General features: G+C 37.4%; 1 protein-coding gene across 7 annotated transcripts in view; it reads left to right on the forward strand.

Moving 5' to 3' along the window:
* Window positions 1-13,908, forward strand: part of LPP (LIM domain containing preferred translocation partner in lipoma) — a 725,954-nt gene that overhangs the window by 308,371 nt on the left and 403,675 nt on the right. Inside the window, exon 1 of one of the 7 annotated variants that reach the window (XM_012470878.3) lies at window positions 5,098-5,212. The exons of the other annotated variants lie outside the window; for them this stretch is intronic. The gene's annotated coding sequence lies outside the window, so the exon portion shown is untranslated. Of the gene's footprint in view, window positions 1-5,097; window positions 5,213-13,908 lie in introns of those variants that run through there. 7 annotated transcript variants of the gene reach the window in all.

Consider the following 13,908-nt stretch of genomic DNA (forward strand, 5'->3'; position numbering starts at 1 on the left):
GAGAAGACCTGAGTAGAAATTATACTGGCTATCCAGCTCTTTTGTTAATTTGCTTTTGTTGAGACAGAGAACGGTCATTTAACCAGCTTTTGTTCGTTGTCTGTTCTGTACTAGGATCTCCTGAGAAACCCTTGCAAGCTTTATGTAGTTGGTCCTCATAACATTTATACGAGGCATTCGTGGCAGAGCCAGAACTGGCACCTGGGGTTTCTGTGTTGCTTTTTACTTTACATTATGCCAGTTCATACTAAAAAAAACTGTGTGCCCTAATCACAGTTCTTCATTTGTAAGTGGACTCAGCACAGTATTGGATTTGGAGTTTTGAAAGAAAATAAAACATAATTTCCTTCCCCAAAGCTATTATAATTTTATTTAGATAAATGAAAAAGCAGATATGTGTTGATGTTTCTATCTTTTAGTCTATAGTGCTTAATAGGTTTTAAGTTATTTGTTATTGAAATCTTGAAGAAAACACATAAGTTAGATTTCTTGGTTTTATGGCAAAAATTTTTTTGGAGTTGTTAGGGAGTGAAGTGAACCGTTCAATACAGTATGACTATATCTGCAAGGCATAATATGGTAGCTGCTAGCCCCATATGACCATTTGAAGTTGAATTTAAATCTACATTAATTAAAATTAAAGAATTTTAGATATATCATTGACTACAAGGATGGATCAATACTTATTCAACCTCTTTCATAACTGAGAGGATTATAAGGCACTCTATAACACAATACCTTAAATATCAGGGAAATAAAGGCTGCAGGTATTTGAATGAATTGTTAGAAGTTATGTTTTTATAAACATGTGGTCTTCTCTTACTTATACCCCTGTTGGTTTGCGATGAACCTCTATTCTGAGCCCCTTAAATGTTAGGGGAGCTTAAGATGAGACTCTGAATTCCATACACCAATCTAATTTCAGACCCAACTTGAAGCTGAAAAAGCCTTACTATGGGAGGTGGGAGGGAAGGCCCAAACCCAAAAGTATACACACAAAAAACAAACTAGAACTGAATGGTATACCATGATCTTTTTATCAAATTAGAATGATAGGATGACGTGAAATTCAGAGGACGTGGTGTGATATGCTCTGGGAACTTATTATTTTGTGAATGTCCCTGGCAGAAATTTAAATAAAAATAAAATCAGGAGTATACTTCCCCCTTTAGCAACAGATATAAATGAAACCTTGTTGAATTCCATTTCTGGAGTACTCTCTTTTATTTTCATCTATTGGCACCTAGGATCTGGTGTCTGGTTTGTAACTATGATGAGTGGGTGAGGGTTAATATGAGAAATTCTGCAATGAGTAAGTCGGAACTATCTAGTGTTATGTCCAAGAAAGCTCACATGTCCTATTTAAGGCTGTGTGAAGTAAATTGGACCCTCCTGATGTGGTGGCCCCAAACACTGGGCTTAATCCTCTGGTGTGACTGCTTTCACAAGTCTTTTCAGGAGCTTAAGTACCATAAAATATTCTCACAAAAGCCTTCCTTCCAAAGAATGTGTGTGTCGGCTCATGTCAAGAGCTCTTAGTGTAGAACAATGTGTCTAAAGCCACAATCTAATAAACAAACAGATAATCTAGTTCAGTTTTGTCTAAGTAATAGAATGTCTTTATCAAACTATTTCCTGCATCTTTAGCTCTATTCAGAAGGAAAAAAGTTCTGCGTGGGAATGTGTGTATGTTTACTCTTAATAGGAGGCCTTGTAGCTCCTGTGACTGGATGTCTTGTTTTTCTCTTCTGGGTAGCTCTTGTTTTTTATGGTGAGAATTTTCCGTCTTGGTAATTTGGTATTTTACTTGGTTTTCATTGTAAAGTGTGGAAATGTGTACACCTTAATTTAAGAAATGTTGTTTTATCACCTGCATCTCAGTTATCAAGGACCAAGTCAGAAAGTTCTCATATGTTTTCAAGCCTTTCTACCAGACCTTGAACCAGCCATTAAGTCAAAGAGAATAGGGTATTTCCATGAAGAAAGTTTAGGGATTCCTGGCAGGGCAGGAGGAGGGGACAAGATTTGCAAGGATCAAAATCCTAGGTACCCCCATTTAGACTGCTTGGTGACTACTCGTTTGTTGTATGGAAAATCGTGGCTCAGTAGTTCAGAAGAGTATACCTTTATGGGAATTTCTGAATGTTAAAAGCTTCATTTTCAACATGGCAGTGAGATATCAGAGTCAGGGTTATTCATTGGTACTGTCCATGTTACCAGTTGCCTTTTGTCTGATCTTGCCTGGAGAATTATTTTTAAGTAGTATGCATGGTAAGTGCCTACTTACAGTTAGGCTAACTGCCATCTTATGGCATCAGTAGTAGTTTCTGCCTATGCTCATTAAAGGAAGCCTTAGTCTCTTGTTGCCATTAATTGGCCTTTGCACTTTAGTCATGGAATCATAAACCATCAGTGTCGAAAGGGCTATTAAACAGGTTCCTTGGATTAATAAAGCTTGTATCTTCTTTATAATATTCATGTCAAGTGGTGTTCTTGCCTCTACTTGAATACTTCCAGTTATTTGGCACTCTTTCATCCTCAGACCAGGTAATTTCCGTTTAATTTTTACTCTTAAGCCTCAGGGTTTATAAATACCTATTGATAATACCTTTGTTAACATAGTGCTCTGAAACTCTTCATTTTTTTCCTCTAAATAAACTTGTAATTTTTCTTTCTATATCATAATGACAGTAGAGGCTCATGTTTTTATGTCTTTTAGTCTCAGTTATATTTTTGTCTGAAGAGCTAAATATACTTGAAAAAAATGGTTTCTATCATGTCAGAATATATATATGTGGTATAAAGTTCCACCTGTTTGCTAATCATAACATTCATTTTTCTCAATGTGATGGATTTTATCACCCCCTCCCTGGTTTTATGACATTGCTATGTAGATCATTGCAAAAACTCTGCAGCAACATTTTTCATTCTGTTGATAAAGTTCAAATAGGTAAAACAATTTTCTCTAGGCTTTAGCTCTGGTGTGTGTGATTCTGGGTAGACTCCTAATCATTTTGAGGGATGGTTTCCTTATCCATAAATTGGACCTAAAGAAAGCAGTCCTATGAAGACAATATAAAACTAGTTTAGCTGCAATCTTAAAATTATCAGGATTGAGATTTCCTGAAATTCCTCAACCTAATATCAAATAGAGTTTTTTTTTTAATGTGGTAGCAAGATTATAGTTATAAAAAGAATAGAACAATACATAAAAATAGAAATATCTTAAATAATATGTTTAAATTTTTTAAAACATGCTGAAATACAAAGAAATTCTAAGAAACTCATGTGGAACTCTGGAGAATAGGCACCATGAATACGATAACTTTTGCTCTTGTCTTTACTTGTCCTTGCACTGATGTTCCTCCTCCGAGCCTAGCACTATCTGTAGTCTTCCCTTCTTATGGCACTTTGTGGTGGGCACCACAACAACACCTGAAGTCGTCCATGTCCTAATCTCTGGAACATGCAAATATGTTAGGGTACATGCCACAGGGAAATTAATGATGCAGATGGAACTAAGGTTGTTAACCGCTAACCTAAGATGATGAGATTATCCTGGAATATAAGAATGCGTCCAAAGCTAACACAAGCGTGATTAGGAGTGGATGAAGAGGACAGGGGAGGTCTTTGGAATGATGTGGTATGAGAAAAATTTACCCTGTCTTTGCTGGTTTTGAAGATGGAGGAAGGGGCCACAAGCCAAAGAATGAGGAGCAGCTTTGAGAAGCTGGAAAAGACAAGGATTCTCTATAGAGACTCCAGAAGGGAATGCAGCCCTGCCAGTGCCTTGATTCTAGTTCACTGATGCGCATGACTGACTTCTGATTTGTAGAACTGTAAGATAAATACATTTCTGTTCGTCTAAACAATCAAGCTCATGGTACTTTGTTGCAGTAACAGCAGAAAACAAATATACACAATATCATGTTAAAATTTTCTGTTTATACACTGGTTATCCTTTTTAGGCAGTGAACTCCTCAAGGGTAACAATGCTATCTTTAAAAAATCCTTTTAGTCCATTTCCATATTTAAAAAATATGAAATGTCCTGTCAAACACTGGAACTGGTATTTACTCAGTACGTATGCACCATATGCCTGGCTCTGCCCTGGGTATTTTGCTTTGACAATTTTATTTCCTTCCTGTTTAATCCTCCTAAATCTTAATTTTCTTATCTGTAATGTGAGTCCATGGACTAGATCAGGTTTGGCAAACTTTTCTCTAAATCTGGTAACTAAATATTTGAGTCTCTGTCGGCCATATGTTATTTGTCACAACTGCTCATTTCTGCCACTGGAATGCAAACACAGCCACAGACAATAAGTACATGAATGACCTTGGCTGTGTTCCAAAAAATGTTTATTTACAAAAACAGGAGGTTGTCTGGATTTGGCTATTTGGCTGTTGCTTGCAGACCTATAGACTAGCGGACCTCTTTATTCTGTTCTAATTCCCATCTAATATGATTATTCTGTGAGTTTATAAAATTGTGCCATTGGTGTCAGTTAAGCCTAGGAAGTGCCACTAATGCTTGAAGAAGGAACTCAAGTGATTGGACGGACCTGTTTATAAGAAGCATTATATGGCAGACTCAAGTGCTAGGAGGGGGACTGCCACCATGTCTTTGGCAAATGGACCTGGGACAAATGCTCTTTAGGATGAGACATAAGGATATCCTTGAATGCCAAGGCTGAGCTCACTGAACTTGAAACTCAGCGAACTGGAACTACTGCTGGGAGAATAAAAGGGAGCAATAAATCCTTTACACTCCAGACTGAAAGACCTTCTGAGGCACCTGGCCAAATGAAGCAGGAGGAGGGAACGAGTTCCTCATTCAGCTAAATTATGTCTTTGGGCCGGCCGACCTGGTCTGCTAAAATAAAAAGGTGCCTGAACTTCTGCCCAGAACACGTCACCAAATTTTGCAATTTGGGACTGTCTGCTATCACATGACCTACTGATCTGAGGAAGTGAGGAAAGCAGAGTGAACAAAACACAAGGACTGACTTTTTTATGGAGTCCTTCATTAGAGACAAAAGTTGATTTTTCAAGAGAACCCTTTATATTTTGAACTCTGTATTTTAATTCAAAAAGCATTAAATTCTTGGATGAAGAGCATCCAATAGATTTTGAAGGTCGTTTAAACTTTACTATTGATCTGGGACTTAACCATTGCAGATGTGGGACTGTGTGTTTATACATCAAAGCGGGTAAGGACGAGCCCCTCCAGAACTAGGCAGAAGGAATTGGGATATGTTTGTTTGACTGCCTGGTTGTGGTGGTGGTGGTTGTTTTGAATTGGTTATATCATCAGATTTTGAGGACAAAACTACCCTCTTTGATTGGTATGTTACAATAGCTTGTTTATGTCTTGCAAATTGTTCGAGAACAGTTTGTCCATTAAAGAAAAAAAATGACCTAGTAGTACTCCCCTACCCAGGGAAATGTCGGGTTAATCAGTTGCACAAGGGCTTGATGTGCCAAGCCAGTACTGCCTCAAGGCTCCTTATGCAGTTCCTTTCCAAGATTTTTAAACATTCCAGGGAGAACACAATATTTGTTTATTTGGCTGCTAGGACTTTGTTTTGCTCTTGTTTTAGTTATGGTCTTATGCTTTCCTCTCACTCCCTCTCTTTCTTTTACCCCTAACTCTTTGGAACCCTGGTGTGCTGAGAGCTATGTTAACAGTAAAGCATCTATTCAATAAATACTTAACTCTGTTTTATATTTGAGCTTCTAAGTGCTTGTGAAGAATGTGTTTTTGGGTAAGTAACATAAAGAATAATTTATATTTTTTAGGTCATTATTGTTTTAATGATATTTTTAAATTTAGTAAAAGGCAAAAGATTTATACAATCTGAAGAAAACCAGGGTATTGTATTTCTAAATTTAAGTACCTTGGTTTACATAACCCTGGCAGTGTAAAATGTAAGTGCTGTTGCTCTCATTTTACAAACAAAAATATCGAGACTCAAGAGTCTCATGATTTCCCTAAGTTCACATACATCAAGTGAATGGTTCCAACTGGACAAAAACTTACACATTTTAATGTCATAGGGCTATTTTTTTTAATATATGTACATTACCTAACTGTAGCACTGATTAAGGGTATTCCTTTTGCAGAGATCATCCCCATGGTGATGTTCAACTGAGTCTGTCTCTTTCAATCTCTCTTTCTCTCTCTCTCTCTCTCACACACATACACACACACCACACACACGTATGCACACATAAACCACATACACACGCATTTTGAAATTGGTAGCCACTCAGTTTCTCGATCTTCCTTTAAAGACTAATTTATTGTGCTAGGATTTATGGGTGTTGTTGTCAAAAATTCCTGCATATATCCACTCAGGAAATATTTTCCCAGATCTTTTCCATCTCAACTCTGTGAGGCATTGCAAGAGGTTCTTTTGGGATAGAAGGATAACTCATACATGAAGTCTGCTCTCAAGGAGCACACAGTTTAGTGAGGTAAATGTCTCGTGAATTTTCCATACGCTCTACCTTGATAGGTGCTCTAAAGTTAGTATAGAGGGCTGAAGGTGGGAAGATGCTTTTGTCTGGTGGCAAAGGACAGCAGTGCAGGGTGACTTGGGCAGGCAACATGGGCCTCCAAGAATAGCTTGGGTTCAGATATTAAGAAATGATGGAGAGGAGAGTCTTAATGGAGACAGAGGTGTGAGCAAAGTCTTGGTGTCCAGGAAGCCAGAGGAAACATTCTGGCATATTACTGGATATGTGGCTTAGCAAAAGTCAGCATTCTGAAATATAAAATGTCCAGTGCTACTGTTTGCAGTAGTAATCTCAAAGGATACATACTCACCAGTACATTCCAGAACATGTTGACAGACTTTGACAACAAAGCTTGCCAAGTTTCTCTCTATTGCCTCATAAGAGGCCCATCCAATTAGATGATTCCTCCTTTTCAGAATGAGGTCTTGTCAAATGGGAGGCCCAGAACAGACGTTTTTACCAAGCTTGCAATACTCTCAAACCACAGTGCTCTAAAACTTCAGCATAACTGCCATAAAATCTACTGGCCACATATTAGAGAGTTTACTTCTGGGCTCTATATTCTGTTCCGTTTGTCTCCATGTCTGTCCTTATGCCAGGACCACACCGTTTTGATTACTGTAGCTTTGTGATAAGCTGGGAAATCAGGAAGTGAGTGTCCTCCAGCTTGGTCCTTTTTTCAAGATTGCTTTGGCTATTCAAAGAGAGCCATGATATTTTTAACCTGGAAACAGTCGTATCAAATACATTGGAAAAACCTAGCTTAGGAAGAATGTTGACTATTTAGGCTATTTCTTTAATCTAGATATGAGGTAACTATGCATTAGTTATTTTGGTGGTAATGGAGATGCAGAACAGAAAATGAATTAGAAAATTTTGGTGTAATTTAATATAGCTTGTTTCTATTCAGAGTGGGTGGTTAAGACAGAAAGGAAACGTGTTTGCAGCCTTTGTGATCGGGAGAATTGTGATGAAGTAAATAGGAAAATAGAGCACACAAGAGGAGCTTAGCAGGTCTGTGGGTTATCCTATCTAAATTCAGATTTGAGCACTGAGCTATAGGTTCATTTGGTGATGCTCATTCAGCAGTCAGAAATTCAGAGGTGAAATCAATGAGCACCGCAATTATTTTGGGTCTTATGCTACTTATAAATAGTGTATTCATTTAGAATTGCTTTTTTAATGTAATGCATTTATGGTTATCGTGGTGGCAAGAGCCAGATACAGGGAAGTGGTTGGGGACAGCGGCAAAAAATCAAGATGTGGATAAAGGCAGTTTCGTGAGGCTTCTGTGCCTTGCCTCAGCTAAGAGTAAACAGAGTGCTAGGTGGCTGTTGACATGTGTTTTATTTTGAAGTGACTGTTATTACTGGGGTCTCAAATCCTTAGCCTTGATCTCTTGGAGACTAATGTTCCTGTTCTCCAGCTGAGAGAGACTAATTCACCATCTTGTGTTGTAAACACTCACTCATTTTAACTGATTACACCTCCAATGATTCTCAAATCACTAAAATTACTAATTGCTATTCCTTACACATCAAAGAGTGAATCCTGAATAATTAACCCCAAATAAAATTAGATGAATTGGCCCTTTTAATTAGAGTCCCTGCTGCTGTTTGTTCTGAGCTTCCTTTTCTTACTGTTAAGAGACTTTTAGAATGATTAAAACTGTTTAAGACTTAAACAGCCAGTGACCTTTTAATACAATATAAATCCATGAAAGCAATATTTCAGCTAGCAGGTGGTGAAGTAAATTTTTAGAGCAAGTACCTGTCAGCTCCAGTATTCCTTTGGAGAAAAAAACACATGCCAAAAAACAACCACCTTGAAATGAAATGAGTGTCTCTATTTGATTATTTTTAAAGCATTTATGCATTTGCTAAGCTTCAGACTTGATGAAATAAATGTCAGGGTTGAAGGAGAGTGAGTAATGGTTGGCATCATTTTATATAAATAGTAACAAGAATTTCTCAGTGAGAAGAATTTGAAGTCGTTTGTGCATAAAAGATGAATACAGGAGGAATCACAGAAGGCCCCTGGCCTCATGTAGCTGTCCTTGTCTTCGGGGATTCTCTTGAAGCAAGAGAATGGGCCCCAACATTGGGGAAAAGGAAGTTTGATGGGGTTTCATTGCTGCTGATCATCGAGGTAGGATTACCAGCCTAGCCATGCTGCATTCAGCCTGGATTTTGTTGGAGATATTTTACATGTGCCTGCTCATCTATTCCAAGTCTCCTACATAGTAAGATCCTGTTCTCTTTTTCATAGTCTGTTGAATTTGTAGGGGTAGAGTGGGTTTTTTCATCATTCCCAAGAAGTCTCAGTTTCTCACATTAACTCTGCCATGTGCGATGGTAAATGTGTGCTTAGCTAGAAGTTAGGCTATTTGGGGTCACAGTGGGTTGCTTGATGTGGTTCTACACTCTTTGACGGTTTCTCTATACCACATTGGTGGAAAATTTATCCATCTGTTAAAAAAGTTATTGGACTAGTTCAATGACTTACTTTTTCCTTAAAATAGGAGAAATACATTTTGACTTTTCATTCTGAAATAATTTGAGACCCCTGCAGAAAGACTGAAGATAGTATAAAGGATAGTCATTTAGTGATCATCCAGTTTCCCCAAGTATTGACATCCTACATAACCATGGTAGAGTTACCAAAATGAGGTAAACACCGACATAGTACTTCCTGCTAATACATAAACCTTGTTTAGATTTCATTGATTGTCCTAGTGATTTCTCTTTTCTGGTCTAGAATTCTATCCAGAATCACATCTTGCATTTTATTGTTTTGTCACCGTACTCATCTTTAATTTCAGAGGGTTGTTCAGTCTTTGTTTTTCCAGGAGGTCAGTGATTCTTAACCAGCGCTATATACCAGAATCATTGAAGAAGCTTTGCAAGGTTCTTGTTTGGGTCCAAGCCCCAAAGATTCTGGATTAAGAATTCTAGAGTGAAGTCTGGGTGTATGTGGTGGAAGAAAGTGCCCCAGGAGATTCCAGTACATGCCCCTGGTTAAAAGTCAAATGTGTTTTAACACCTCAAGTATAAGCATTTTCAGATTCTGTCTATGACATGTATTTTTCCTGTTCCCTCATTTTTCTGCTCTTTCTTTATCCCCGTCTCTCTTTTGTTGAATTAAAAAGAAGATTTAAAAGTCTCTGTATACTATGTGGGATACATATATACTGTTAAGACTTATCAACAGATCTTTTGTTGCAGATCAATACAGTACAGATGGTCGCAACAGTTCTGGAGGCTAGGGTGCCCTCATAACCAGGTGGTGACTTAAGGATGAGGACTCAGTTCCTGAACTTTGAAGACATACCCTCAGTAAGATAATGTCGAAACAAACAAGTAACCTAACTAATGGCTGCTTAAAGACAGGTTATTCACTGTCTAGCTGTTGGTATCATGGAGGACCTGTGACCTACTGGTATAGTAGTACAGTGTTGACCTTATGTCAATATTTGAAAGTGACAGAGTTGACCATGGGAAAAGTTCATGTGTTCATTCTATCAGAGTTATATTCAACTTAATATATGTAGTTTTGTACCACTAATAATTTATAGCAATAATATTACTATTTACTGAGTATTTCATGTGTTATATATGCTTTATGTAGAGACTTGTAAAACAGAGAGTTTGCCCTCAAGGAGCTGTTAGTCTGGTAGGGGAAACCAATAGTTATTTAATTAAGCTAAGAAAGAGCAGAATATTGGTTGTAATAGAGCTACCGCAGGAAGGAACAATGCATTGTCATTGAAGATGAGGATGGTTCCTTCTATAGCCAAAGACAGCAGTGGCGAAATAAGTGAAATGACCTATTTAAAGTGTTTTTATTGTGAAACGAGGCTTCCTCAGGCACCGTGACTGTCTTTGGAGGGGTGGTAAGCTTCTGGCCTCAATGGTCACTGCAGGGTAATGTCCCAACCCTAAGGGAAAGGGATATTTTTGGAATATTCTGTCAGCACATTGATATTTGTTTGCCTGCTTCTTTGTTTTTAGTGGCAAATTAAGGCATTTTGTTGTTGTTTTTCTGGGATGTTGCCTCATTTTCTGTCCATCACATGAATTTTTAGATTTTTATTTCGTTTTTAAACTGAGGTAATTTTGCTTTTTCTCATTGGAGATAAAGATATCTCAGTAGCTGATAGAAGATTGATGCATTAAGCTCAACTCATTGCCCTATTTATTTTGAATGCTTATCTTTGGAAGTCAAAAATATATGGTGTGGCTTGTTGTTTGGGTAGCTATTACTATGTTTTTGTAACAAATGACACTTGGTAGATTCAAAAGTGCCAGTCGGTTCTAGACAATTTGCAGAACTAGACTATCATCCTGATTTCATAGTGTTTGCAATCCATTTAATGTTTTCTACTGATAAATTGAATTTGTTATCTAACAAATGGAAACCACTGCATGATAAAGAATTACAGAACGCTTGTATCTCATGCTATACACTGAGGTGTCTCACATTTGTACAGGGCACTTATTTGTGACTGTAAAAGAGGACTCAAAGTCTCAGATATATTCCATATTAGCTAAATATGGAGCGAAACTGTCCAATTTAAAATCAGGGAGACGTCATCTACTTTAAAGATAATTCTTCTTGCTTTTAATTTGAGAATCTCAAAGAGCATTTCAAGCTAAGTTATTTAGAAAGATGACAGGGACATTAAAATTTGGCTTGAGTACATATAATGATGCATTAAAATGAAACTCTGGGTTTGAGTAGATTCTGCGATTCATTTTAAAGTATCTTATTTTTGGTTTTTAAAAAAATGTGTGCCTATAATTCACTTATTGTATAATAATTAAGCCAAAAGGAGAAAAAATTAAAAACAGTGCTTGTCATCTCTTTAGCCATAGACAACCTGTGTTAACATACAGGCCTGTATAAAATTGGGACCATATTATAAGCACTCTTCAGTAGCCTCCTTTGTTTCTTACATGATAAAATATGAGAAGCAATTTTTTTATGTTCTTCTCCCAGATACGCCAATACTTACTCCCTTACTAAATGTGAATCTTTGTCCAAGTATCACCGTGGTGAGGCCATTTTCAATTATTTTTTTCTTTAAAATTGCAGCACCCGCTACCACCCTAGCTGTCCCAGCCCTCTTCCTTGCCCTGCGTTTCTTTATACTCCTTATCACCATTTGATGTTCAGTATGTTTTATTTACTTTTTAAACATTCTTCTCCTGTTAGAGTGTAAGTTCTACGTGGGTGGGTAGAGGAGCACACTTTGTTCTATTTGTTTGCTTTATTTTGTCTAGGGTCTAGAATAATGTATGGTATACAGATGGCACTCGATGAATAAATAGATGTTAGATGTAGATCAACGTCATCATTTTGTTGACCACACAATTTCCCATTGTACGATTGAAATTTATTTTTCAACCAGTTCTATGTTAATGAACATTCTGTGTTTTTGCATTAAGTTGCTTCGTGATGAAGATTTCTTGACATGCTTCTCTGCATGTTAAGTTACTTCTTTGGTAGGATAATTTATTAAAAGTGGTATTGCTGAATTAAAGCTTATAAGTATCTTTAAGGCTTTCGATTCCTCTTGCCAAATTTTCTTGAGAAAAGTTTAGTAGCAGTAGCATATGAGAATACTGGTTTCCCTATACCATCAGCAATTCTGTGTTTCATCAATATTTTTAATCTTAGTCCTTCCTTTTAAATTAATTTGTTAGAAAATTAAGTATTATCATGATTAATCAATTGTTTTCTAGTTAAATAGCAGAAAATAAAAATGGAAGAAAAATAGAAAAGTTAATTTTTCTAACATATAATAAGAACCTGAAGTTGAAGGATATCTAGCATGACAACTAAAAATATTAAAGTTATCCTGAAGTTTAAGGATATCTAGCATGGTAACTAGATAAAATTAAAGTTAAAGTCAAGGTCACATATCTTCTTATTTACAGAGGAAGATATGTCATTCAAGGGAAATATATTGTGCTATTTTGATGGCAATGAGGACAGAGAACATGGAATGGCCAAACCTTGCCCTGATAATTATCACTTCTCCCAGAGAGTTCTCAAAGGAGTTTCACACTGCAGAAATGGGAGCAAAATGAGAATCCAGGTGCTGCTTTATTAATAGCTCCATAAGTGCTTGCTCTCCCTCTGAGACAGAGGTCTGTGATCCCACTGAGATGTATGGAGGCTTTGGCTCTAGGAGTTAGTAGGACTTTTTATCCCATGTCTTCCTCACACCACTGTATCTTGGAAGTCAACATACTCAGTTAGCTGTAGCTCCTGAAGACCTGGCTTGACATTCTGATCCTTTGCTTCAGAGTCAAGAAGAATGCTCTAGACAACATTCCAGGTGGTCTGTCCTGGAAGCCAGATGCTCAGAGGACTGAAGCAGGAAGGAGATTTAAGAAGGATATTTCCTGGGTATTGCCTTCTAAAACTGAGACTTCTACAGTAGTAGCCATGTTAGTCAAATTAATAACTCTTACTTATCAGAGAGAAGAGCAGAGTGGGACAGGAAAAGAGTTGAAAGGTTTCATCTCTAATAGAAATAGCATATTGAAGGCTGGGCATGGTGGCTCACGCCTGTAATCCCAGCACTTTGGGAGGCCGAGGCAGGTGGATCATGAGGTCAAGAGATCGAGACCATCCTGGTCAACATGGTGAAACCCCGTCTCTACTAAAAACACAAAAATTAGCTGGGCACGGTGGCGCATGCCTGTAATCCCAGCCACTCAGGAGGGTGAGGCAGGAGAATTGCCTGAACCCAGGAGGCGGAGGTTGCAGTGAGCCGAGATCGCGCCATTGCACTCCAGCCTGGGTAACAAGAGTGAAACTCCGTCTCAGGAAAAAAAAAAAAAAGAAATAGCATGTTGAGCAAATCAGTGCAATTGCTTTCATATTGTTAGCTCCAACCAGTGCACTGTAAATAGGTTGAGAAGGCTGAGAAGAGATGCATTAAATGGGATGTATCCTCAATTTTTCTCTTGGCTTTTGCCACAATGCATTTCCTGTTGGTTTTTTAAAACATTACTCAACTGAACATTTGGAGATGACACATTTTCAGGAACTGAACATTTCTGTTTTGTGTATATGCGTTATTTTAAAATTATAAATGGGTAAAATAATGACAGGTTAAGAATTTGTATAATGGAGAGTATTTCCCTTCCACTTTGTTTCCTCAGTTGCAAAATTTAGCTTCATAGAGGCAACTTGCCATTATCAATATTTTGGGACGCCACTTAAAAGATAATCTATAATACATATGTATATGTATATATATTATTAAACAAATGATAACATTATATATGTTGTCCTAAGCCTTGAATGCTTCATTTAAAAATATTTCACTCAAGGTGTTTTCTGGTGCAGTTTTATTGATAGCACACATATTTTG

Source organism: Aotus nancymaae, unplaced genomic scaffold (assembly GCF_030222135.1).
Source record: "Aotus nancymaae isolate 86718 unplaced genomic scaffold, 86718_ANA_hifiasm-v0.15.2.pri h1tg000067l, whole genome shotgun sequence".
Classification (NCBI taxonomy): Eukaryota; Metazoa; Chordata; class Mammalia; order Primates; family Aotidae; genus Aotus; species Aotus nancymaae.